Here is a 25,394-nt window from a genome sequence, read left to right as displayed (position 1 = left end):
GTCCATTAAAGAAGCCTTATGTAACCATTCTGAGAACAGTAGGTGGTGTGTGTGTGTGTGTGTGTGTGTGTGTGTGTGTGTGTAGCAACATTATGATCGAAGAGAAAGAGAGGAGAAAGTGAACATAGTTATCAGTAAACTTGAATGTTTCTCAAGAGATACGGGGTCTTAAAAAATAGAAACTTCATCAAGAAAGCACAGTGGTTGCAGGTGGAAGGATGGGGGACACAGCTTATCTATGGGAGAAGGGAAAGAAATCGATAACGGAGAAAGCTGATCAAACAAAATCGGGGCATGGCAGCTCTCCGGGGCACAGGTGCAGGGGCTAACCTTGATGAGAAGAAAGGTCCCTCCCCGCGGGACGGATGAAAGAAGTCTATCGGATAGGCAGAATCAAGATGACTGGAACGTAAATGTGTCGGGACCGGCTGTCATGATAAAGGAAAGGAAAGCGCGGTTCCTTTTCACCCTCACTGGCCCTCCCTGGGCCAAATCACCAGGGTGGGGGCCAAAGAGATACGCGACTTCTGTCATTTCAGAAGGCTTTAAAGTGGAAACAAACGCACCAAGGAACCTTTGTTCCAGACCAGATGTCCCAGGCTGGGGTTTGGAAAACAATGTCGCCCTGTGTACACGAAATGCAGAGGGAGGCGAGGCTGGAAAGGAGGAGGAGACGGGGATAACCCGGCCCGCAAGCCTGGAACTCCGTGCTCCCCGCAGGCAGAGGTTCGCACGCGGGTCACGAGAAGAGAGGGAGCCCCCTTCACCCCCCCCCCCAACCTGCGAGCAAACACGATCCTGCTCCGTACCCGAGGCCACCTGGCAGGGAACCGCTCCCCCCGCCCCCGTCCCCGGTCGACAGTACTTCTAGCCTCCACTACTTTGGCTCGCAAATTTAGTAATTGAGGGCGGGGCCAGTCGTCTTTCCTCTTTTACAATTGGTCAGCGTGGACCGCGAGTCCCGCCTTCTACGCCGCCGCCGCCAGGCTGCAAGAGCTTGTCAGTCAAGGGGCCGAGGCCACGCCCCCGAGGCCCCGCCCCCAGAGGCCCCGCCCCCCCGCGGCTGCGATCTCGCGTGAAGAGCGGTGCGCGCGGCGGCGGCGGTGGCTGTCTCCCCGGCTGCGCGCGGAGCGGGCGGCTCTCTTCATACCGGCGTCTCCCCGCCGCCCCGCCGGAGCTGCGGCGTCTCAGGCCCGACTCATCCGCCGCCCGCATCTCCGGCTCCGGGCGGCGCTCGTCTCGCCCTCCGTCGGCGCTCAGGTGGGCAGTCGGGCGGCGTCCCGGCTGAGGGGAGGCGGCGACGCGGTGCCTCCCAGGCTCCCACCGGGGGGCGACTCCGGTGGGCGCTGGGTTCGGCGGGCCGCGTGCGGCTGGGGTAGTGGCGGGGGTCCTGGCGCTCCCCGGGCTGGGGGCGTGGTGGGCGGCGCCCCGAGGGCCCGGGGCTCGCTGGCGGGGGTCTGGGTCCTCGCGCGGAGCGGGCGGGCGGCCGGGGCGGGGTCGGGGCCGGGGTCTACCGCTGGCTGCCTGGGACCAGGCGGTGGCGGTGGTCGCTCCCGGGGGCGGGAGCCGCCTGGGGTTGGGCGCAGAACGGCGCCCGCGTGGGATGGGCTCTGCCCGGGGGCGGCGGTAACTCAGCGCCGTGTCGGGTGGGTTCTGCCCGGGCAGAGGAGCTGCGATAACTCGGCGCCGTCCGCAGTCTTTTTTTTTTTTTCGGGGCGACCAGGCTCGTTCGCGGGGCTCCTGGTGGGCGCGGCCCCGCGGGCGCCTGGTCTTTCGGGGTTCCTGGAGGCAGGACCTGGCTTTCGAGGCGTCCAGGGCCGCCCCAGGTTGTTTGGCGTCCTGCCCGCGGCTTGGGTCGGGGTCTCCATCCCCTCCTTGCCGGGAGGGGATCGAGCCTGGCCGGAGGATCGGGGATCGATAGGTGTTGGAGCCTCGTGGGATCCGCGCGATGGTTCCATGGTTTTATGTCTTCTGCCCGGGTCCCGGTGAGGGCGCGCTGGTGTCTCAGGAGTCCCCCAGGCCGGGTGGACAGGGCCCCCAGGGTCGATGGGGTCTGCCGGCGGCACCCTGGGGGTTTTGGCTTCTTTCCTAGGTGGCCGGCCTGACTGACCTGAGCTCTCTGCGCGGTCCCGAAGTCTTGCCAGAGTGGTAGAGTCCAGTAGTGCTGGGAAATGTGTTCTGTCGTCTGTGCCCATTAAGGGGCAGCGGTGGAGGAAATAGCTTCAACTTTAGCTTAAGAAAAAGGAGAAAACCGGAAAAGCCTGGGTCTCTGAGAAAAGCCTCACCTGCAACCAGTTAAGGATGGCCGCCAAAACCCTCTTCCGAGGGTGTTGCTTATGAGTCTGGGATCCTAAGGAGCTTGTGGTGACTAGTGCAGACTTAGATGGAATAGAAATGAAATCACCTCTCAAGTATGGGTAGGTGGCTTTAACAAATGTCGCAGGCAGAAAGTCTGTGCACTTGCCTGACAGTTTTGATTAGGCTGTGGTAGGCTGCTGGGCCTGTGCTCAGAATTGTTCTGTAAATTTGTAACCTGGGGCAGACTGACAGATCTGAGTAGACCAAAGCAAAGAATTTCGCCTGCCTCTATGTTTTTCTTAATGACAGTTAAAAAAAGGAAGAGGGAGAAACAAGTCTTTTGATATATGAGCCAGAAAGATTACAGATAATTACTGACTTTTCCAATTTTGTAATTATTCTTAAGGAAATGGAATGTAGGAATATATACATTGGGGCAGGGCTTAGGGTTAATTTTTTATTGTTCAAATACACGATTGACTTTCAGAGCTACCAGTGAAAATCAGTTGACCAGGGATTTGGTTGAAACTATAGTTCCCTAAAACTCTTCTAAGGATATCTCTTTTATTCCTTTTTAAAAAAATTTTTTTGGAGAGGTGCGTGTGTGTATGTGGAATAAGACAGGTGATAGAGAAAGCAGATTTCAGAAGCTTTAAAAAACCCAGCATTTCCATGGTTTCTAAGCATGAACTGGCCAGTCAACAAGTAATTGATTTCCTGCTGAGTAGGATGATACTGATAGAGTACAGGGATTCCAGCAGCCATGAAACCTGCTTGGGGAGGGAAAGTTAAGTCAACCCAAACAAATTCTGATTTCTGCCCAAAATGAAATGTGCAGGGCACTGGGAGTCAGCTCAGGAGGCTGAGTTCTGAGGATGGCAGTTCAAAGCCATCCTGGGCACTAAAGACTGTAAGACTTACCTCCAATTAACCACTAGAAAACCGGAAATGGCACTGAGGCTCCAGGGGTAGGGCAGTAGCCTTGAGCTGAAGAGCTCAGAGACAACGCCCAGGCCCAGGGGTAGGGCAGTAACCTTGAGCTGAAGAGCTCTGGGACAGCACCCAGGCCAAGTTCAAGCCCAATGATCCACCCCCCCAAAAAAAAATTGGGGGGGGAGACAGGTATGGAAATCACAGCATGAAAAAAGGATGTAGACCTAAGTCAAATATTGAAACATATAGTTAGATCACCTGAGCATAGTTCAAATGGAATTGCTTTCCAACTTCACAAAAGGTTTTAGAACCCCAGAGAAGAGGAATATGTGCCTTTATGGTGGAGAGTAAGTATGGTTATAGTGGAAAGGGTTTCTGTGGTGTAGAGTAGGCATTCATGCAGTACACACAACTTCAGAAGGAGCTTTCCTTTCTGGTCCGACATAGGCACATCTCATAGACAGGTTTTTCTTGTGAGGCTTATGCACAATGAAGATAGTTTTATCGTTTCATTATTACTTTGCAGAAAATGAAGTGCCAGCATGGCTCTTGAATAACCATGCAGAATTCTAGAATCATCAATGTAATATATTAGATCAGTCTCTACAAAGGAAGTCATAAGACAGGACTCCCAATCTTCCCTGAACTACTAAGTGTGACCTTGGGTGACTCATTAGTCTCTCAGGGGGCCCTCAGTTTCCATACATAAATGGAAGAAGCCCCTGTCAGTAACCAGTATAAGCTCCAGTTGCAGAGGTCATACTGCAGCTTTTTAGCTTTGTAGCCTGCACTATTTGATGTCCAACTTATTAGCTAACACAGGCATAGCACAGGGTACAGCTAGCTCACTCCATGTAATGTTTATAAAATTGATTGTAACCCCCCCCCCCAGATGCAGGTCATAGGTCTTGAACTCAGGGCCTGGATTCTGGCCTTGAGCTTTTTTGCTCAAGGCTAACTCTGTGCCAGTTGAACCACAACTTTGAATCTCCATCCTCAGTTCCCTGAGTAACTAGGATTACAGGTGTAATCCAGCAGCACCAGGCTAGAAACCTCTTCTTTTTATAGATACATGAGTGTTCAGTCCCACCATATGCATTCGTGAAAGTAAATGGTTTTCTTTGGATTATTTAATTTTGTGGAAAAGCATTTTTCTTAGCCTCCAATTCATTCATTCACTCATTCATTCATTTTTGGAGTGGGGGGTGCTGACCCTGGGGCTTGAACTCAAAGGCTTGGGCAATGTCCCTGAGTTTTTTTGCTCATAGCTGGTGTTTTACTTGCAACTTTTGGGGTGGTTAATTGATGTCACAGACTTTCTTGCCTGGGCTGTCTTCAGACTATGAGCCTCAGACCTCAGCCTCTTGAGTAGCCTGTAATTAGGCATAAGTGGAGGAGATAGCTTAAAAAATTTTTTTCCTGATTTCAGATCCTGTTGTTATAAAATGTCTACATGGTAATATGTCCATATTTAACTGATTGTGGAATGAGGTCTCTGTGGTCATGTTGCCTTCAAACGTGACTCCCTTTATTCCATTCTTTGCACACTGCTAAGGTAATTTTTCTAAAATGCAAATTTGTTGGTTGATTCTTATCCAAGCCTGTACTTCTCTCTTACCTGCAAGGGCTAGCCCTAATGTTAATCATCTGATTCTTCCGTATTTCCTTCACCATAAATGGAGAGCTCTCCTTTAACTCATGCAGCAGTTACTAAGTGAGCCATACTGTTTCCTGACCTAGAGCCTGTACTTAGGCTCTCCTCGTGGGCTTGGCTTATTATCTAAGTACCTTTTCTTCTCTGGTCTTGCTATGAAGGCTGCTGATACTTGTCCATAATGCAGCTTCACACTAGGCTTCTTAGGTCTCCTCAGTTCGGTGCTCCCTCATGTTACCGGGTTATCCATTCATTGTGTCTTGTTCATTCATTCTCTGTGTAATTACCTTCCTGGATTCAGTTTATATTTATCTGCCTTATTTCTTCATGACTCCTTCCTTGTTTACATGTAGTTTTACTCTTAGGGCCTAATTTACTGTTTTTATATTCAAAATAAATTAGACTCAAATCTCAGTCTTGTCTTATTTTCTTGACTCTTTGGGGTTTCTAATCATTTTACTGTCTTGTACCATGACAACAAACTGATAATAGGACTGGTATTTTTTTTCTTTACTGTATATGTGTTAGCAAGTTTCAGTGACCCCACACAGCAGCATGAACTACACAATGAAACCCTGTCTCAACAAAACAAAACCAGGGCCGGGAGTTTGGCCTAGTGGTAGAGTGCTTGCCTAGCATGCATGAAGACCCGGGTTTGATTCCTTGGTACCACATACTTAGAAAAAGCCAGAAGTGGTGCTGAGGCTCAAGTGGTAGAGTTCTAACCTTGAGAAAAATCCAAGGACAGTCCTCAGGCCCTGAGCTCAAGCCCAGGACTGGCAAAAAAACAAAAACAAAAACCAACACACACACAAAACAACAAAACCAGCCAACCATTATATGAAAAGAATACTAGATTACTGATTGTTTCCCTTCCACCCTCCCTGGGGGAAGCTTTGATGTTGAGGATCTTATAGTCTTGAAGACATGGTTAAAGAAATTATGAATTCAGAGCATGACATGTGGGAGATCTCAGTGCTTTTACTCAGTTTCCTAATTTTTTAAAAATAAACGATTCCAAGTTTATTGGTCTTACGCCTATTGAATTATTAGCATCAGCCTTAGCAATAACTATTTAGGTATCAGTGATATTCCAATTAGTAGAGCTTCCTTGAAGCGTTTGGTATGTATATGTATTTTTGAATGATATTCACCTCTAGGTAGTCCAAAAGGGATTTCTTTTTTCTTTCTTTGGTCAGTTGTACAGCTTAAACTCATAGCCTCTTTGTGCTCAAGGCTAGTGCACTACCACTTGAGCCACAGCACCACTTCTGGTTTTTGAGTGGTTAATTGGAGGTAAGAATCTCACAGGGACTTTTCTGCCCTGGCTGGCTTTGAACAGAGAGAGAGAGATCCTCAGATCTCAGCCTCCTGAGCAGCTGGAATTACAATTGTGGACCACCAGTGCCTGGCTCAAAAGGGACTTCTGAATGAATTTATACACATGTAAATGTGTTACTACCAACCAGATCAAGACATAGAACATTTCTGGGCATAGAAGCTCATGCCTAGAACTCCAACTTGTGGTTGAGATAGGCCAGCCTGGGGAGGAAAAATTAGCAAGATCTTACTTCAAAGAGCAAGTCTAGCATAATGATATATGCTTATAATCCCAGTTACTTGGGAGACAAAGGTAGGAGTGTCTCTCAGTTTGGTCCAGTCCTAAGCAAGAACATGGGGCCCTATGTGAAAAATAACTAAAAAAGCAAAAAATGGTTTGGGACTTGGCTCAGATGATTAGGTTCTGAGTTCAAATCCCAGTCCTGCTAACAATAAATAAATATAGAGCATGTCGAGAACCTCCAAAAACTCCCTCATGCACTCTCCTAGTCAGTGCTCCAAAGAAAATTTTCTTGACTTCCCATCACCTGGGGCTGGTTGTGCTCATTCCTGAACTGTACATGAACAGAATCTGATCATCTTAGGTCTGGTTTCCTTGGTTCAACATGGTATGTCTTAAGAGTTGTCCTTGGGTTTTTGTTTTGTTTTGTTGTTGTTTTCTATTTTGGGGGGAGGGCTGGTTTAAGTTAGCAGGCACTTGTTTTTGCCCATTATATTATCCTATTGTATAAGCATGTACTTGTCTGTTCTACTTCTCATAGGACTATTTTCAGTTTTTAGCTTTTAGAATGAAACCACAGATAGTTTTGTGCATGTGCTTTGGTAAGCATAAGAATTCCATTGTAGGGGCCAGGAATTTGGCCTAGTTGAGAGTGCTTGTCTAGCTCAGGGACAGGTCCCAGGCCCAGAGTCCAAGCCCCAGGACTGACCAAAAAAAAAAAAAAGCCTTTCTTGGCTATTAACTAGGAGTTTACGCACACACACACATATTGTACACATACCTGTACACATAGAGTCTATGCACCATTCTGGGTCACAGGAGCTGCCTGTGCACAGCTGATGCCAGGCTCTTAGCCAACATTGAAGTATGGGAACTGGTCCCCATTGAGTACCATCTGCAAGGTCTCCTTCCTTGGTGTCCAGGTGGTCATCTGTCTAGAGGGAGGTCCCTTTCTCGGGCCTTTATAGCTTCCTTCTTACCTCTTGCTTTGACTAAACAGGTTAGGTAAAAGACTGACTTCTCACTGGAGCTTTCTGGAAAGATGCCAGTTTATATGCTGCCAGCAGTATTTGTTTTAAAAGCCTTTTCTAGTTTGATAAGTAGAAGAGTTTATTTTAGTTTGTATTTCTTTGCTAATAAAGGAAATGAAGCATTGTGAATTGTTTTATTAGATGTTGAATGTTTATGAGATATTTTTCAAATGCCTTATGCATTGTCTTGTAAGGCAAAGAATATTTTAACTAGAGTTAATATTATTTGTTGTGATCTTGCCTTTTAAATAGTTTGGATGGTTATGTAAAAGTATAAAATTCAAAGAATCAAATAGTTGTCCCAGATGTAGCCACTGTTACCAATTTCTTATGTGTAATAGACAACACTGCAGTTCTGGGTAGCCCTCAGTATCCACAGGAGACTAAAAATGTATGAATGCCCATGTCTTTTCTATAAAATGAGAAGTATTTGTATATAACACAGACATCCTTTTATATAAGTCATCTCTAGATACTTATAATACTCAAACGAATGTAAAAAGCTATATAGTTTTTCTATTCTATTATTTAGCAAATAATGATCAGAAAGAAGTCTGCACATGTTTTGTGCAAATGTAATTTTTCCCCAAATATTTTCAGTTCTTGGTTGGTTGAATCCACAGATATAAACCTAATAGAAATGGAAGGCTAGTGTGTGTGTGTATACATATATGCACACTTGTGCATGCATGTGCATGGCTATGTGTAGTGTATTCACATAAGTACAGATTTTTAGATGAATTATGGAGACATTCATTAAAATACTGACTGGTTTAGATATAGTATCGTGCCCCTAATTGTGTACTAAAAATTCAGAAGACACTAAAAATGATTCGTATCTGGCTACTGGCCCAAAAGGAGGAAAAGCAGGGCCTGGCAGCATTGGCAGTAGTTTTCTGTAAGAGAAGTGGCCCCAGCTCTTTTTATTATTGAATCAATGCTTTGACAATAGCACTTCTGTTTCTGTAGTCATATTACAGAAAGGAAAGCCAGGTTTTTGAAAAGGAGACAGTTGATACCTAAAAGAAACTTGAAAGAACAAGAGCTGTCTGGAGGTATGCAGTGTATCGTTTAAGTGATAGGACATTCCAGTGGTTTTCTGCTTGGCAGTTTAGTTTAGCAGGATTCTCATAACTGTTGCTGAGCAATTAAAGTTTGAGGCTGAAAAGGTGTAAATAACAGTTTCCTAAATTCTTATTCCAAATTTAAAAACTAATCAGCTTCAGTGTACACAATTTAAAGTATATATGTAAAAAGATTTTCATGCTAATAGCATAGTTGTAATTTGTGTCATACATCAAGGATCTTTGAGTTTAACATGGATGTGATTGTTAAATATTTGGGTTTTGAGTGATTTCGAATCAGATATAGAATGTGACTTGGAGTGTAACAGCAAGTTTTGTTTTGTTTTTTTAAAGTAGAGGTGTGTGTTTATCTGCTTGTATTTGTCTCGTTTGGTGTGTGTGTGGCTTAACTATTCCCAAAGCTAGCATATACTTAAGCTCTGTTATTTTGAAGCATGTTGCCCTAATGGTTGGTTGTCATTTTCTACTCTGCATAAGTATAATGACTTTAAATCTGTTTGAAGGATAACACTGACAAATCAAGCGATCAGAGGAGAGTGGTCAGAATTGAAGCTGTGTTTTCAAACACCTGCAGAATAATTGCAACATGTCATTTGTTCAGCCCAGGAGAAGAAAGAAGACTTAGTGGGGTAATGCTTTTTGGACTGAGTACTTAGATGATCCTCCGCCCTCCCCTTCTCACTGTCCCTCTGTCTACCTCCCTTTCCCTCCCTCCCTCTTTGACAATACTTGGGATCGAACTCACACTTGCTAGGCAATTGCTCTACCACTTGAACCATGCCTGCATTCCTTTTTTTGCATTGGTTATTTTTGAGTCAGAGTCTTGCTTCATCTCTGGGGCTATCCTGTGCTGAGATTCCCCTACTTTTGCTTCCCATGTACCTAGGAATGACAGGCACACACCCCTGCCTCTAGCCATTGGTTGAGGTGGAACCTTTTTTCATGGGCTGGTCTTGAGCCATGATCTGTCCATCTCTGACTCCCAAGTAGCAGGATTACATGCTTGAGTCCCATGTCTGGCTCTTGGATGATCTTCAGTATGCATTCTGATTCAAATCTATAGTTCTGTGAGGAAACACGGGAAGGACTAAACATGTCTTGCCATGGATCCAGGAACAATGAATGAAGGTTAGAGGAGGTGGGGAGTATTGGCTCTCACTAACTTGAATGAAGATAGGTGATGGTGTCTTCTTTCCACATTAAATTACTTACTGAGTGAGATTTAATCAAACTATTCTTTAAGGACTTTTCCAAATCTAACATTTTCATTTCTTCATTAGTTGTAATTCCAGTTGGCAACACATTTTCTTGGATGCTTATTGTCATTCTTAAAAATTTATGGTTTTATGTAGTATTAGATATTAGTGGGGAAACTGTACTTTATTATCAGCTTCTGAAATTAGAATATAAAGCAATTTGGATTTTTTTTAAGTTCCTTTACAGTTTCAAAGGAAACAAGATTTTAGCATCTTTTAGAAGTGCCAAAATTAATCACTTTTAAATGTGTTGGCCTGTGTCATTAAATTTAAATGCATACATGTTTGTCTTTTTCATTTCTACAAAATAATGTTCATGCCAAAAATCTGAAACCAAAGGTTATTAACTTCTAAGTGACTCAGTTGTTTGCATCCAGAATGGAACAGTAAGCTCTTTTATTCACTGTCCTTGGACAAACCAGAGTTGTTTTGGCCTTTGTGACCTTCATACTTTTGATTCTAAGAATAGTGGTTTTCTTTGAACGTGTCTAAAGTCAAGCTTCAGAACTTCTCCCAAGGCTGTCTTATGTCATTTCAGTTTATCTGTCCAGCATAAGCCTTTTTTATCCTTTGCTAGAAGGTTGGTATTTTATAGTGGTATTTTATTGTATACTCTTGTGAATTGTTTAAGTATTTTTATGTATGAAAGATTTTTTTCCCCTCAATCAGCAGGGTTACAAACCTTTGCTGGGGCTTGAAAGCCTTTTAATGAAACTAAAATTTTCAGGTTAGGGGATGTAGCATTGCATCCCCCCAAACAGTAGTTAAACCTTACTATTAGAATACTTAGTAGTATTTAAAAAAAAATGCCCCTGGAGAAAGGGTATCAATGTATGTGAAGTAATGCATCTTCTATCTGGTGAATATAATGTAACCTTCTATTAATTATAATAAAAATATATGAAAAAAATGCCCCTGTAGAACTTCTATGTGTTTAATTTCTACCTCTATCTCCAGTGTTATCTTTATTTTTTTGTCATTAAGAACAGTTACTCACCATTCATTCTTAACACTGCTCTCCCCAAATTTGGACCTTCCTTTTTAACTGTCTTTCTTTGCCTCATCCAGTTTCTTCCTTATTAGCCCTTCAACGTGGTAACTTAACACTTTTTTCAAATGAAATTTCTTAAAAGAAAGAAAAATTTCCAATACCATGTCCATAGCATTGGGTACGCAAATATTGAGTCCTTGCTCTTGTACTGTTTGGATATAATAGCCACATATTAAGGATACCGTACGCCTTTTGTTCCTTTGGTCTTGACTTGTCTCACTCAACATGATTCGCTCTAGATTCATCCACTTCCCTGCAAATGCCCTTATTTTAAGTCTGTTGGCTATGTAGAATTCCATTGTATATATACACCACATTTTTTGTATCCATTCTATAAACACAACTGTATAGACATAAAAATCTATCACTCTATAGACATATATTTTATTACATAGATTAATATGGATCTATGACATATAATCCTCAGCCTAATTTTAATTATGTTCTAAAATCTAAGTACCAGTGATTGTATATAGAGATTTCCTTCTTCAATACTTGTTTGTTAAATACGTCTTTTGAAATATGATGTAAAATCAATGTTAATAAATTCTTTAATAAAAAAGAAAGAAAAATTTACTAATATGATTAGTAAAAACATAGAATGTTTTAAAATATTTGGAAAATGTGTCTGTGAGCCTGTCTAATTGAGTCATAGATTGAATTAGTTTACTTTACTTTGTCTGTTCTCTGTATAAAACCCTTGACTTAAACCCAGTGGGTGGTCAGCACTTAACGTGTTAAAATCTAGCCAGTATTGTCATCTTGTGCTTTGACAGCTTTCACTCAGATTAGGGGCACAAGCCAGTGTTAGTGATCTTTTTGCTTTCAGTGAAACTGGAGTGAAGGTAAGTATTGTAGTAATGGGCTTTCACTACTGCTGCTTCTGGGTTCTTTCTACAGTATAAAAGGCTATTCTGCAGTTATTAGTTCACTTAAATTTGTACAAATTAGGAGGATTGAAGTTTGAAATGATCTCCAAAGGAGGTAGTAAGACAGGATCTCAGCTAATGAGCTGGGCATGGTATGTGTGCCTGTGATACCAGCTACACCAGATGGATGGATAGGGGATGATGAAGCATAGGTAGAAAGATTGTAGTCCAAGGCTGGTTTCCAGGCAAAAATAAAACAATAATGGACAGGGGCATGGCTCAAGTGTTAGAGTTCCTGCTTAAATCTTGATGTTCTATACAAATGAAGATGTTCCATTTCCTCTTATCAGAATGGACAAACTTAACCCTAAACCACCAACAAATCCCCTGTCTCCCTGACAGGACTCCTCAATTCTGAATTTCATGGGGATATGTACTTAAAAAAATCATTCAGGCCAGGAATTTGGCCTAGTGGTAGAGTGCTTGCCTAGCGTGCATGAAGACCCCGGTTCTATTCCTTAGTAACACATATATAGAAAAAGCCTGAAGTGGTGCTATGGCTCAAGTGGTAGGGCTCTAGCCTTGAAAAAGCCCAAGGCCAGTGCTCAGGTCCTGAGTTCAAGCCCCAGAACTGGCAAAAAAAAAATCATTTTATTAAAAGTATGATTTTATATCATCATCTTGACAATTTAAAATAGTTGGTGGTGGAATTCTGAAATGGGTATCAGAGATGACAGTCTGTGTCCACAGCTGTGTCTGCCTTGGGTGTATTCTTTCTTGTGTGCTGAAGTTCTCTATCCATTATTTTCTTCTTAGTGTTTTCATGAGCTAAAATACACTTATTCATATTTTACTGGTTTGTCATAACCACACCTTTCTATTATATAAAGTAACATAACACTAAACATTCCTTTCTGGAAAAGAGAAAAAATATTGGAGTAGTGAAAGGTTGGCGATAGAAGGCAAATCTGAATTTGTAACTTCTTGTAACCAATACTTCTCAAGCTCTTTCATCTTCAGATAATTGACTTAGCTACCATTTACATAGTGCTTTAGTGATTTGATTTCTGTCTTCTTTCTCCCTGTGAAAAGATGCCTGAAGCACAGTGGTAAAGTAAAATACCAGCTGGGTTATGATAAAGGCTCCAATTAATCCTAGCTTCTCTGCTTCCCAGTGGTGTGTGAGCATAGACAAGTGTCTTTTGGTTGGGGAGAGCTGCCTGCCTTCTTACCAACTTGTCTTTATTTCAATTAAGTAAGCTGATGTGAACAAAGTTGGAAAATACAGAATAGCACACAATTTTAAATTGCCTTGTTACACTAAGGGACAGAAGGTTGAAGTGGAAATAACCTGGGATATGTTGGTTCTAAGAGCTAAATAATTGAGTCTAGATTCTGAGTATCTATGGTATTTTAGTGAAATATAGGATGTGAATTACTGTTTTTGAAATTAGGTGCTTTAATAAGTAAAAACAATTTTGAGGTAACAGTTTGAATTAAATGCTTAACTTTAATTAGTATACTCAAATAGCTACATTTAAAAAATTCCTCAAGTATTTTTACTTCAAATTTTTGCTGTTTTTCTTATTTTGTTGTTGGCTTAGAGTTTTTAGTTGTACAAGGGGCTTTCAATTCAACATATCACAAGGTGTCTTGATTGTTTGTTTGTTTTTTTCCCAGTCCTGGGCTTGGGCTCAGAGCTTGAGCACTGTCCCTGGATTTTCTCAAGGCTAGGGCTCTACCACTTGAGCCACAGCACCACTTCTGGCTTTTTGCTACGTATGTGGTACCGAGGAATCGAACCCGGGTCCTCGTGCATGCTAGGCAAGCACTCTTCCACTAGGCCAAACTCCCGGCCCATCTTGATTGTTTATGTTGGTTTTTTGTACCTCTGGTCCCTGAGTGCTTTTGCTCAAGGCTGGCTTTCTATCACTTGAACCACAGCTCTACATCCAGCTTTTTTGGTGCATCATTATAGACTTTCCAGCCTGAGTTAATGTTGTGTGTGTGTGTGTGTGCGTGTTGGTCATGGGACTTGAACTCTGGACCTGGGGGTTGACCCTGAGCTCTTCAGCTCAAGGCAACCCACCCTACCTTTGAGCTATAGCACCACTTCTGGTTTTCTAGTGGTTAATTGGAGATAAGAGTCTCACAGTCTTTAGTACCCAGGCTGACTTTGAACCTTGATCCTCAGATCTCAGCCTCCTGAGTAGCTAGGATTACAGGCATGAGCCACTGTGCCCAGCCTGAGTTAGTTTTTAACCACATTCCTCAGATCTCATCTACCTGAGCAGCTAGGATTATAGGTACCAGCCACCAGTGTCTGACCTACTTTCTAGCTGATGACAAACTTCGGCCTCCTGCTTCTTTCTTCCTCCTTCTTCTTTCTTCTTCTTGCCCCATCTTCTTTTTGCTAGTCCTGGGGCTTGAACTCAGGGCCTGGGCACTGTCTTTGAGTTTTCTAGCACTCTGCCACTTGAGCTACAATACTACTTCTGGATTTTTCTGTGTATGTGATATCAAGGGCTTCATGCATGCTAGGCAAGCACTCTACTGCTAGGCTTACACTGCTGGCCCTATAAACTGCCTTCCTAATCATGAAATAAGAGAACAGTTCTGACACTGATCAGGCTAGGAGAAAGTCTTCTGCCATCTATGTTGTGGCATGTTTTGCTGTTGCTTTAACTAAAATTTTATCTAGTTAAAACAGATTGTTTACAAGTTTTAAAGTAGTCTAGAGCAAATGTATAATTATATAGAGACACAGAAATGATAATAGATTTTAAGACAAGGGCTTGTCTTTGAAAATAGTTTATCATTATTTGACACACAGTTTTAAGCAACTTTGAAGATAAGAGTTGAGTAAATAGCTGAGTTACGGCATCCTAGGGTAAGTGTATATTTAATTTTACCAGAGACTATCAGCTGTTAACTGTCTTTGAACATGGATGTGGCGTTTTTCACATTAGTAATGAATGGAAACTCCTAGCATTTAGCTCTGCAAGATTTTTGTTTTGCTGTGTTTTAAAATTTTTAGCCTTCCTAATTGGTGTACTTTTGCTCATTTGAATTGGATTGTTTTCTTACAGTTGAGCTTTGAGTGTTCCCACAGCATTTGTGAAAGACTTTTTTCTCATTTTGCCTTTATGCTTTGGTCAAAGTCCACTTGGCTGTATTTACATGAATCTGTTTGTGGGCACAAGGACCTGACCAATACCACATTGTGTGGATAAATAGCTTAATACTTTAAAATTGCCTGATGCAGTTTTCCCCCATTTTACTTTTTAAATAGTTTTGGCCACTGTATTTCTTTTGTCTTTCTCTGTTGGCTTTAGATGCACATTGTTTCCTGTGTGTTTCCAGTCTATGAACACAGATTTCCTTCCCACATGTTTAGGTCTTCTTTGACTTGTTTATCAAAGATTTGTATTTTATAGCATATAAATTCTGTATGTTTTATTATGTTTATATTTATAAATAATATTCTTTTAAGGAGATAATCCAAATTGGATTTTTTTGTGGGTCATGGGTATTGAACTCAGCCTGGGCGCTGTCCCTGAGCTCTTCAGCTTAAGACTGTCGACCTACCCTTGAGCCAGGTCCCATTTCCATATTCTAGAGGTTAATTGGAGATAAGAGTCTCAGGTCCTTTTGTGCCCGTGCTGACTTTGAACCTTGATCCTCAGATCTCAGCCTTCTGAGTAGCTAGTATTGCAGGCGTGAACCAATGCGCCTGGCCAAATTGTCTTTTAAATTTTGGGGATTCCACATTCTTACTGCATAGAAATGTGAATTATATTCCTTGACCTTAATATACTCATTTATTAGTCACAGAAGTTCCCCCCCCTCAGGAGTTTTTTTCTTTTTCTTAAAATTTTCTGTATACTCCTGTCATTTCAAGTAGCAGCTGCTTTTGGGGGATGGGAGTGATGGGACATGAACTCGGCCTGGGTGCTGCCCTGAGCCCTGCAGCTCAAGGCTGCCACCCTACCCCTGAGCCTGGAAGGTGTCCCAGAGCTCTTCAGCTCAAGGCTATTGCCCTATCCTTGAGCCAAGCCCCATTTCCCATTTTCTAGAGTTTTAATTAGTGATTAGAGTCTCAAGTCCTTTTGTGCCCGGGCTGGCTTTGAACCTTGAGCCTCAGATCTCAGCCTCCTGAGTAGCTAGGATTACAGGTGTGAGCCACTGTGCCCGGAGTTGCTTTTCTTTCTTACCAATGTGTAGAATTTTTTTTCTTACCAATCCTATCAGTATGTATTTTTGGATCATTTTTATAAGTGAAATTGATCTAGACTTAGAATTTCCTTTTTTTAAAAGTTTTAGGTACAAAGAGTTTATTTGGTAGTTACAGGACTATGTAATTTATACATTGAATGCATATTGGTAGTGTATGGTTTCAGGAAATTAGTTCATTTAATCTAAATTGTTGAATTTACATGTACAGAATTGTTTACCTCATATCTTTAAAATGTTTATGGGATCTGTAACAAAATCTCATTTATGCCAATATTTAGAATTTGTGTCATCTTCCATTTTATCTATGTTGTTCTTGGTACTTATGGAGATTGATCTTTTCAAAGAGCCAGTCTTTGTTTTATAAATTTTTCTGTAATTTTGCTTTTCAGTTTATTTGATTTCTACTATCTATTATATCATTCCTTCTATTTGCTTTATGTTAAAATTTTCCCTCTTCAGTTTCTTAAGGTGGAAGTATAAGTTGTTAAAATTTTTTATACTTTTTTCCTTCTATTTTGAGATGTGATCTTACTATGTATGCCAGTGTGGCCTTGAACTTACAGCTCTACTTCAGCCTCCAGATACCATGTACACCCTGTGCCTGGCTCTTCCTACAGGATCAGTGCTTCAATTCCCTTCTGGCATCATTTCTCACCCGGTGGAAGAGCTTCCTTTACATTTCTTTCAAAGCGGGTCTGTTATCAACACATTGTCTTAACTATCCTTTACCTGTGAGTGTCTTTATTTCACTTTTACCTCAAGGGTGTTTTTGCTGGTATAGAAATCTGGTTTGACAATTTTTTTTAATTTTAACATTTAAAAAATGTTTCAGTTCAACATTTCAGTTCATTAGTTCAATGTATGAATTCATTATTATTAGGTGGCTTTACAAAGGGGTTACAATTCCATAAGTGGAGTTATAAGAACAATGCTTTTTGGTTAAAAACTCCACCCCCCCTTTTTTTCTGTCTGTTGCTCATGTGGATAATTTCTATATATTTGTAGTGAATTCATTGTGCTTTCCTTCTTCGTACTATTACTGAACTCATTTAATGTGGGTTTCTTTAATATGGGTTTTGATTATGGATATTTTTCTACTTGCCAGATTTCCATTTGGCTCTTCTTTATATCTCTGTTTCTTCTCCAAGATCCTTGTCTTTCCATTTGCTTCAATAATATTGGCTAGTACTTATTTATGCATTCTATAATAATGTCTTATGTTTTAATGTCTTCATCAGTACATGATTCTACTATCACAGCTTTTCTTAGTATTGGTGGCGTTTTCCCCATCTAAATTGAGTTTTTCCTTGCTTCTTCTACACATAGTAATTCTGGACTATATCCTGGACATGTGACAGACCTTTTAGGTCCTACTTTGCTCCAGTGCAGAATGCTGATAATTTTAGGAGTGGCCTGGTGAGGTTCAACTGAGTTCCCATGTGTTGTATTGAATGATCAGTTCCATTTTGAAGTTTGCTTTACCATTTGGTTCTGTACTACATGTGTACCACCCATTGCCAGTCTGGAACTTGGCAGGTGATCTGTTCCACAGCTCAGTTCTATAGTCTTGTGTGGTTCTGTTGGGACAGATCCATATTGGGTTTAGCACTGAAGGTGAAGCTAGTTTTAAGTAGTTGTCCTGGCCTGTGATTCCTAATGCTCTACTTTTTCTATTATCTGACCAGAAAGATTTTTTATTTATCATTCTGTAAGGTGCAGCTGCTATGTCCACTTCAAGGGCCAATCGGCAAGTAAAATGAGGAACTGGATTTACCAAGTGCTCTGGGGCCAGAGAAGACAGTTTTCCTGCATCTCTGAGTTTTAGACTCCTCATGGCCCTCATTGCCAAAGCCAGACGTGGCTGATGGAGTAGAGAGAGAAAGGAGCAATGAGAACTCTACACTTAGAGGAGATCCCTTTCCCCTTCTCTCACAACAGCCAGGACAGGAAGCTTTTCACCTAGGCTATGTGATGTCCCTGTTGGATGATGCAGAAGAAGACAGAATGATGACCTATCAGTGCTTCATGGTACTTCAGAGTCTGACCTCTTTATGGTTTGCCTGCTGCAGGTTACTTGGAAAGACATATTGGACTATGATTACCCTCATTTTATCTGCAACTGCAACCTGACTTAAAGCTTTTTAATTTTATTTCTCTAGGAAATTAACAGGAAACTGAAGCTTGATTCAGATATACTCAGAATTGAAGCTGGAAATGTACTAAAATTTAGATTCTTTCATTTGATTAAGGTAAGATTATGCAGTAAAATGTAACATACTCTTACTGTACAGTTTCAAACTTACATTTTAGTGTATGCTTTCTAAACATTTCAGGGAAAAGTAATGATGTTTAGGAGACCAAAGTAGAATCTAGGGGGCGGGGATTCATATTTATAGAATTCTTTCAAATGTGTGAAAGGAATCATTAAACTGTGATACATAAAGAAGACAAAACCAGAATTATCCAAGGCTCTTCAAGAGGAAGGAAATTCATATGTAGTCTCTCCCTTGCAGAGTTTGTTTTCTGATGCAACAGTAGAGGCACATATGAAATTGGTCCTTGTAAGTTATAAGGTTTGGGTTAGCCCAGAGTCATAGATAGATGAGAACATTAGCATGTGCTCTTGGGAAGAAACAGCAGACAGTAAGCAACTATAAGAAATTACTTACTGGACCTTGATTAGAGTAGTTTCCTATTTTTTTGGAAAGGCTGGAAGGTGTACTGCTTTAGAATTCCATAAGTCATGTTAAGCAATTTCTTACCAAAAAAAAATGGCATATTTAACTCTGTAACGAGGGTTTTTAGGCCTAAAGTATTTGAAAAACTTTAAAAGTTTTTATATGATCTCTAAAATTCTGAAGCTTGACCTCCTTTCTTATTTCTCATGGGTAAGGTGGTAAACAAGAAGCCTGGTTGACAGGGGCTGGGAGTTTGGCCTAGTGGTTAAAGTGCTTGCCTAGCATGCACGAAGACTCGGGTTCGATTCCTTGGTACCACATACATAGAAAAAAGCCGGAAGTGGTGCTGAGGCTCAAGTGGTAGAGCTCTAGCCTTGAGAAAGTCCAAGGACAGTGCTCAGGCCCTGAGCTCAAGCCCAGGACTGGCAAAAAAAAAAAAAAAAAAAAAAAAAAGAAGCCTGGTTGACAACCCGAGTTCCTGTCACTTTATTTGGGGGCTGATGTTTGAGACTGGCTTAGAGAAGAGATCAGAGATATCTTCATTTCTTATTCCTTAATAAGTGTTTGCCACATTTTGAAATTTTCTTTGCAAAAGAAAAACAACAATAAATCACATAAAGCAATGAGCAGGCCATATGCTAACAGTGTTGCAGGAAGAAAAAACATACGTGAAATATGTTAGTACATACCTAGAGGATATAGTTTTCTTTTTGCCAAGTACTTATAATTCAAGTTTCGCCTTTATGAATAATCCTCTCAGACTGTTCATAGAAACATCACTGAAGCTTTAAGTTGGATGCAGCAGCTCATGCCTGTAATCTTAGCTACTCAGGATGCTGAGATCTGAGGAACGTGGTTCAGAGCCAGCCCAGGCACTAAAGTCTATGAGACTCTTATCTCCAATTAACCACCAGAAAACTGGAAGTGGCGCTGTTGCTTAAGGGATAGGGTGGTAGCCTTGATCTGAAGAGCTCATGGACAGTGCCCAGGTGCAGAGTTCAAGCCCCATGACCGGGGGTGGGGAGGGAAGGGGGGGACACAAAATACATTTCTATATCTTAAGAAATAATCTTTTGTATATAATTTCATATCTTCCTCACCTGCCTTATTTATTTAAGCAGGCAAAATTCCTGTGTTTGTTGCCATTTGTATATACCTCACATTTTATAGCCAGCAGAAAATATCTGTGCTTTTCTCCACAGGTAGAAAGGTCTGAAGCAGAAGGCAATTGGAAGGCTTGTAGTGATGGAAGTAATTCAGTTTAGTAACCTTCCTATTTGTTTAGAACAATGTACATCTGGGAAATCTTAGCTTAAATTGTACTTAATTCACATTTATAGCTGATAAAAATTTATGTGCCTAGAAAGGCAGATCTGTTTTTTGTTTTTTGTGTTTTTTTTGGCTGCTACTCTTATCAACTTTTATGAAGTAGTAAAAATTACAGAGGCTAGAGAAAGGTATTCTTTTTGGAGAAACACATACTGCTTTTAAAGTAAATTGTTTGATGAACGTTGACAGGTATAGACAGTCATTTAACACCATAACCAACTGTAAGACATTTCCATTGCTCGTGAAAGTCCCTCATGCTCCTTCAGAGTCACTCCCAGCCATCACCAGTTAATTTTACCCCAGCAGGTTTGCTTTCCCATAAATGGAAACAGTCAGCAGCCTTTGTGTCTGGCTACGTAGCAAAATACTTCCCCCATGTGGTGGCAGGTATTAGGCTATTACTGTGATCATTTCACTGCCAGATAGATCGGTTTCTTTACTACCCATTCTACCAGTTGTCAGACTTGAGTTCTTTCTCATTTAGGGCTCATGAATGAATAGCTATAGTTTTAGAATTTCTGGATTAATATAACATTCTTTTGAGTAACTACTTTATAAATTCATTAGTGTTAGATAATTTGAAATATGCCAAACCTCATGAAAGCCTCTGAACCTTCTGCTAAAACTTGAGGGTGAAGAATTTATTGAATGTTTTCAAATTTTGAAAGTGAAAGCATGTGATTTGTTGGTCATACTTTTTTGTGGGGGCTAGTCCTGGGGATTAAACTCAGGGTCTGACCCCTGTCCCTGAGCTTTTTTCTCTCAAGGTTAGCGCTCTACCACAGCTCTACTTTTGGCTTTTTGGTGGTAATTGGAGATAAGAGGCTCATGGACTTTCCTTTCCAGGCTGGCTTTGAACTGTGTTCCTCAGGTCTCTATCCCCTGAAGCTGGATTATAGATATGATCCACCAGTACCTGGCATGGCGTACACTTTTAAAAACTGAGCCTGCTCTAGTAGTAGTTAAATGGTAGGAAAATGAAGTTTGGTGAAAATGTAGTAAACAGGCAAACACTGTACTGAGTATTAGGTTGTAGGTCTGGAATCTGTTTTCGATTTCCGTGTGTATTTTTTATAGACATGGGACAAATTAGTAAGCTCTCTAAAAGAAAAATGAAACTCACACTTTTCCACATTTCCATGGTAAGTACTTGAGTTCTTTTAGTCTTCTGGACACTTCTGAGATGCTAGGGAGGTAGGTAAGACTAGACCCAGTTTACTGTGGAGGAAACTAATTCAGTGTGAACTACTAACTTAGTGTAAACTAACTAGTGTGAATTAACTCATTGTGGACTAAATCTGTGACCTCAGCATGAACTAACTCAATGTGAACAGTTTAAACTCTGTGATATAGGGCAGAGAGGATGAGTTTGGGCAGAAATGAATAGTTTGGCTGACTTAATGTCAGTTTCCCTATGTAGAAAATGGAAATACACACTTGGTAGTTTCTTTGTCTGTCTCTGTCTGTCTCTGTCTCTCTTCCTTTCTCTTTCTCTCCCCCTCTCTCACTATTACTGGGGCTTGAACTCTGCCTGGGCACTGTCCCTGATTCTCTCTGTGCTCAAGGCTAGTGCTCAGTTTCCCTATGTAAAAAATGGAAATACACACTTGGTAGTTTGTTTCTGTCTGTCTGTCTGTCTCTGTTTCTCTATCTATGTCTCTGTCTGTCTGTCCCCCCTCTCTCCCTCTCTTCTTTTTTCTCTCCCTCTCTCCTTTTTTCTCTCCCTCTCTCTTCCTCTTTCTCTCTCCCTCTTTCTCTCTCCTTTTTCTCTCCTTCTCTCTCCCTCCCCCCCCCCCACTCACTATTACTGGGGCTTGAACTCTGCCTGGACGCTATCTCTGATTCTCTCTGTGCTCAAGGCTAGTGCTGTACCACATGAACCACAGCAGCACTTCAAGCTCTTTCTGTGTATGTGGTACTGAGGAATTGAACCCAGGGTTTCATACATGCTAGGCAAGCACTCTACCACTAAGCCACATTCCTAGCCCCTTGGTAGTTTCTTGATAAGGATAGGGTCTACTATTCTGCCTCTTTCTTGGTTATTAAGAGACATTTATAATTTAACATTTGTAAACACTGTATGTTATAAAAGATAAGAGGTCAACAAGTTGGGGCTGCTGTTTGCAGGGTTTCCCCCAAAGGCCTCAGTGTGAAGACTTGAGGTGGCACTGGTGGTAGAAAACAGTACTTTAAGGTGATCCTGAGGTCATTTCCCCTGCCTCTCTGCTTCCTGTCCACTTCCTGTTCTTGCCATGATGGGCCTGCTTCATCGAAGGCCCAAACCAATGGGGCTGCCCTTGGGAAACCCCCAAAACTGTGGGATTAACAAGTTTGAAACCACAGACTCTTCTGTGAAAAGTTACCCCAAAGTTACCCCTATAAGTACATTTAAAATCAGTTTGGACCCTGATTTCTTAGTCATGTCTTCTGACTTTAAAAGTTGATATAAGCAAGCTCATTCCCTTAACTTTTGTATAATTGCTATCTTGTGGGAAATATTTCATGGAATATCTCTTATTCATAGAACTTCTGAGGTAGCTGTAACCAGTTGTACTGTAAGGCTTCCTAGGCATGAAAAAGTAACCAATGCAAAACAAATGCATCATTAGGTTCTTTTGCTTAGCTTTCCTAATGAGTGGAGAAATGCTGCACAGCTGTTGAAGCTAGCACTCTTTTCTGAACTGATTTATTTACATAGCATATGCTTAGTTTGACACATTGCTTTAGAAGCAAGCAGAGAGCTTTTTTCCTTAAGTACTATACAATACTTCAAAGAACGTTTTAGATCCACTGTAATTGTTAAGCTTTTCTGGATACAAAACAGCTCTTGGCTCTTTAAGAAACATTTCTGTCCTAGTTCTTTATATTATTGCTGCTGGAAGAAATTAAGCTGAATACATTTAGAAGTTCTTTTCAGAAGCGGATTTTAGTTTCAGGAGCTGATGCAAAATGCCACTGGTTTGTCTGCACAAACCACCAGCAAGTCATTCTACCTAGTAACTGAGGTGATACAGAATGGCCTGGAACTAGGTAATGCGATGTTCCCTGATATCTGATGCAAAGGGCTTACTTACACTAAAGCCAATAAAGGTAAGTTTAAATATTTTCCTCTACTGGTTGATAAAAATGACACCATTTTTTCCACTCTGCTGGTAATAACTCCTCCATAGGGCTAGATGTCAGTAATTGAAAATGTATCTGGTGCTTGGCATATGGTAAGTACTCACGAAATTGCTTCCTTTTTCTGGAACACCCCCCCACCAAAAAAAAACAAAAACAAAAAACCACATACACACACTCCTTCATTCAATCCTTCAGTGTGTGTGTGTGTGTGTGTATACATACATGTGTGTGTACTTGCTTTCTTACGTGCAAGCACAGGTATTAGGGCTTAAACTCGGCCTGGGCATTGGCACTTCTTTTACTGCTCAAGGCTGGCATTCTACCACTTGAGCCGTACCTCCACGTCTGCTTTTTACTGGTTAAGAGATAAATGGGCTCTGGCTGGCTTTGAATCGCAGCCTCCTTATTGGTATGAGCAACTGGTGCCCAGCTCAAATGAAATTTTTAAAGACTTAAACATTCTGTGAGGATAGACAAGGGAAGCCAGTGAGCTGGCGGCTCACAGACCACTGACCATCCCTGGCTTGGCTGCGATTCTCAGCACATGCTCTGCATTGTGGGAAGACTAAACTGCAATGCTGGTGACTCAGCTCACTCCATGGAGGAGAGGGGAGTGGCATGCAATGCACACTGGCTAGATACAAACCTCTAATGTGTAAGTCCCCCTCCAACTTCCTGTAGTGGACAAGAGGAACTAGGAAAGACTAAGGCTCTTAGTTCACTTTGCATCCCCTGAATCAATGGGGAAAGCTCTCTCCTTTGAGCATTTCCAAGGTGTGCTGGAGCACTGCTCCCTCTGGAGGAGTCCTCTTGTCAGTAGTGCCCACCTGCAGCTAAAAGCCCAGACCATCTTCAGGTAACAGGAGTTCTATGTTGGTCAGTTTAAATTAGTAGCCAAAGATCACCAGGCATATGAGGAAAAGCAATGGCAAGAGGAAACTAAGTAGCCAGAAGAATACCAGTGGGAAATGCAGAAGTTTCCAGAGAGAAGTGTATTTTGAGAAGAACTCATACACTGAGATCCAGGAAGAACCATAGGCACTAAGCAAGGACAGAGGACATAAGTTTTACGTTGAAAGGGCTCATGGGATGCAGCAGGGAGCCCCAGCATTTCCATACACAGTGACAGCCTATCAGACAGATCAAACCTCAGTAACCCTTAGTGCAAAATCATGTGCAACCAAGGATTCCCTGCCCAGAATGAGTGTTTTAAATATCAGAGCTTACATTCTCTTCGAATTAAAAGAGTGAGGCCGGGAGTTTGGCCTAGTGGTTAAAGTGCTTGCCTAGCATGCATGAAGACCCGGGTTCGATTCCTCGGTACCACATATAGAAAAAAGCTGGAAGTGGTGCTGAGGCTCAAGTGGTAGAGCTCTAGCCTTGAGAAAGTCCAAGGACAGTGTTTAGGTCCTGAGCTCAAGCCCAGGACTGGTTAAAAAAAAAAAAAGAAAGAATTAAAAGAGTGAATTATATATTTGCCATTGCAGAAATTCAACATTTAATCTTTCATTGAACACTTTCATTTGTGTGTGGGGGGGTGTCTTTTTTATCTCATATCTGCCAAAAAGTTTTTTTGTGGGGAACATGAGAAGAGATAAAAAACAATAAGAAGTTGATGGGTTCCCTCCATGCATAAACTACAGAGTGGCTGTGGCCAGTATTAACTAGACAGTTCCCCTTACTCTCTGTAGTCTGAAACATCCCATACATTGCACATAGAACATTGCACATTATTTCTCCTGTGTTGTGATGAGTAATAGCAAATTTATCTTACCTCAGGACTGGAATGACATTTAAAGCCTCATTTGACTGCTATGTGACAATACTTTGGGGGTGAAGTAGTAGGGCAAAGGTAAAAGGAGAGACCAGTTTGGCTATTGCTGCAAAATTTCAGGCAAAAAAGTAGCCGGGTGGTACAGGTGATGCTGGTGGGAAGAGGTCACATGTTGAGTACACCATGAAGGAGTTCCTGACTGACTAGATAAGCAAAAGAAGAGTCAGAGTTTTAGTGTAAGCTGTAGAAAAGAGGAACAAGTGGATTAGGAGATGGATTTTTACTGTTACATTCCAGAAATCTATTTGACTAAGAAAACATCAGTTACGCCAGGCACTAGTGGCTTGTCCCTGTATTCCTAGTTACTCAGGAGGCTGAGATCTGAGGATCACAGGTCAATGCCAGCCCAGGCAGAAAAGCCCATTATTTTCAATCAACCAGCAAAAATCCAGAAGTGGAGCTGTGGCTTAAGTGGTAGAGCACCAGCCTTGAACCAAAAAGCTCAGGGATAGTAAC

General features: G+C 41.6%; 1 protein-coding gene across 1 annotated transcript in view; it reads left to right on the top strand.

Annotated features, from left to right (window-relative positions):
- The first annotated feature begins 1,141 nt into the window (after window positions 1–1,141).
- The window catches only part of Glce (glucuronic acid epimerase), a 34,429-nt gene continuing 10,176 nt past the window's right edge, over window positions 1,142–25,394 (top strand). The window contains exons 1-2 of the mRNA XM_090321830.1: window positions 1,142–1,260; window positions 18,134–18,223. The gene's annotated coding sequence lies outside the window, so the exon portion shown is untranslated. The remainder of the gene's footprint in view (window positions 1,261–18,133; window positions 18,224–25,394) is intronic.

This window comes from Megascapheus bottae, chromosome 30 (assembly GCF_031878675.1).
Source record: "Megascapheus bottae isolate mThoBot1 chromosome 30, mThoBot2.hap1, whole genome shotgun sequence".
NCBI lineage: Eukaryota > Metazoa > Chordata > Mammalia > Rodentia > Geomyidae > Megascapheus > Megascapheus bottae.
The sequence above is the reverse complement of the archived record's forward strand: the minus strand, read 5'-3'. Positions and strand labels throughout refer to the sequence as shown.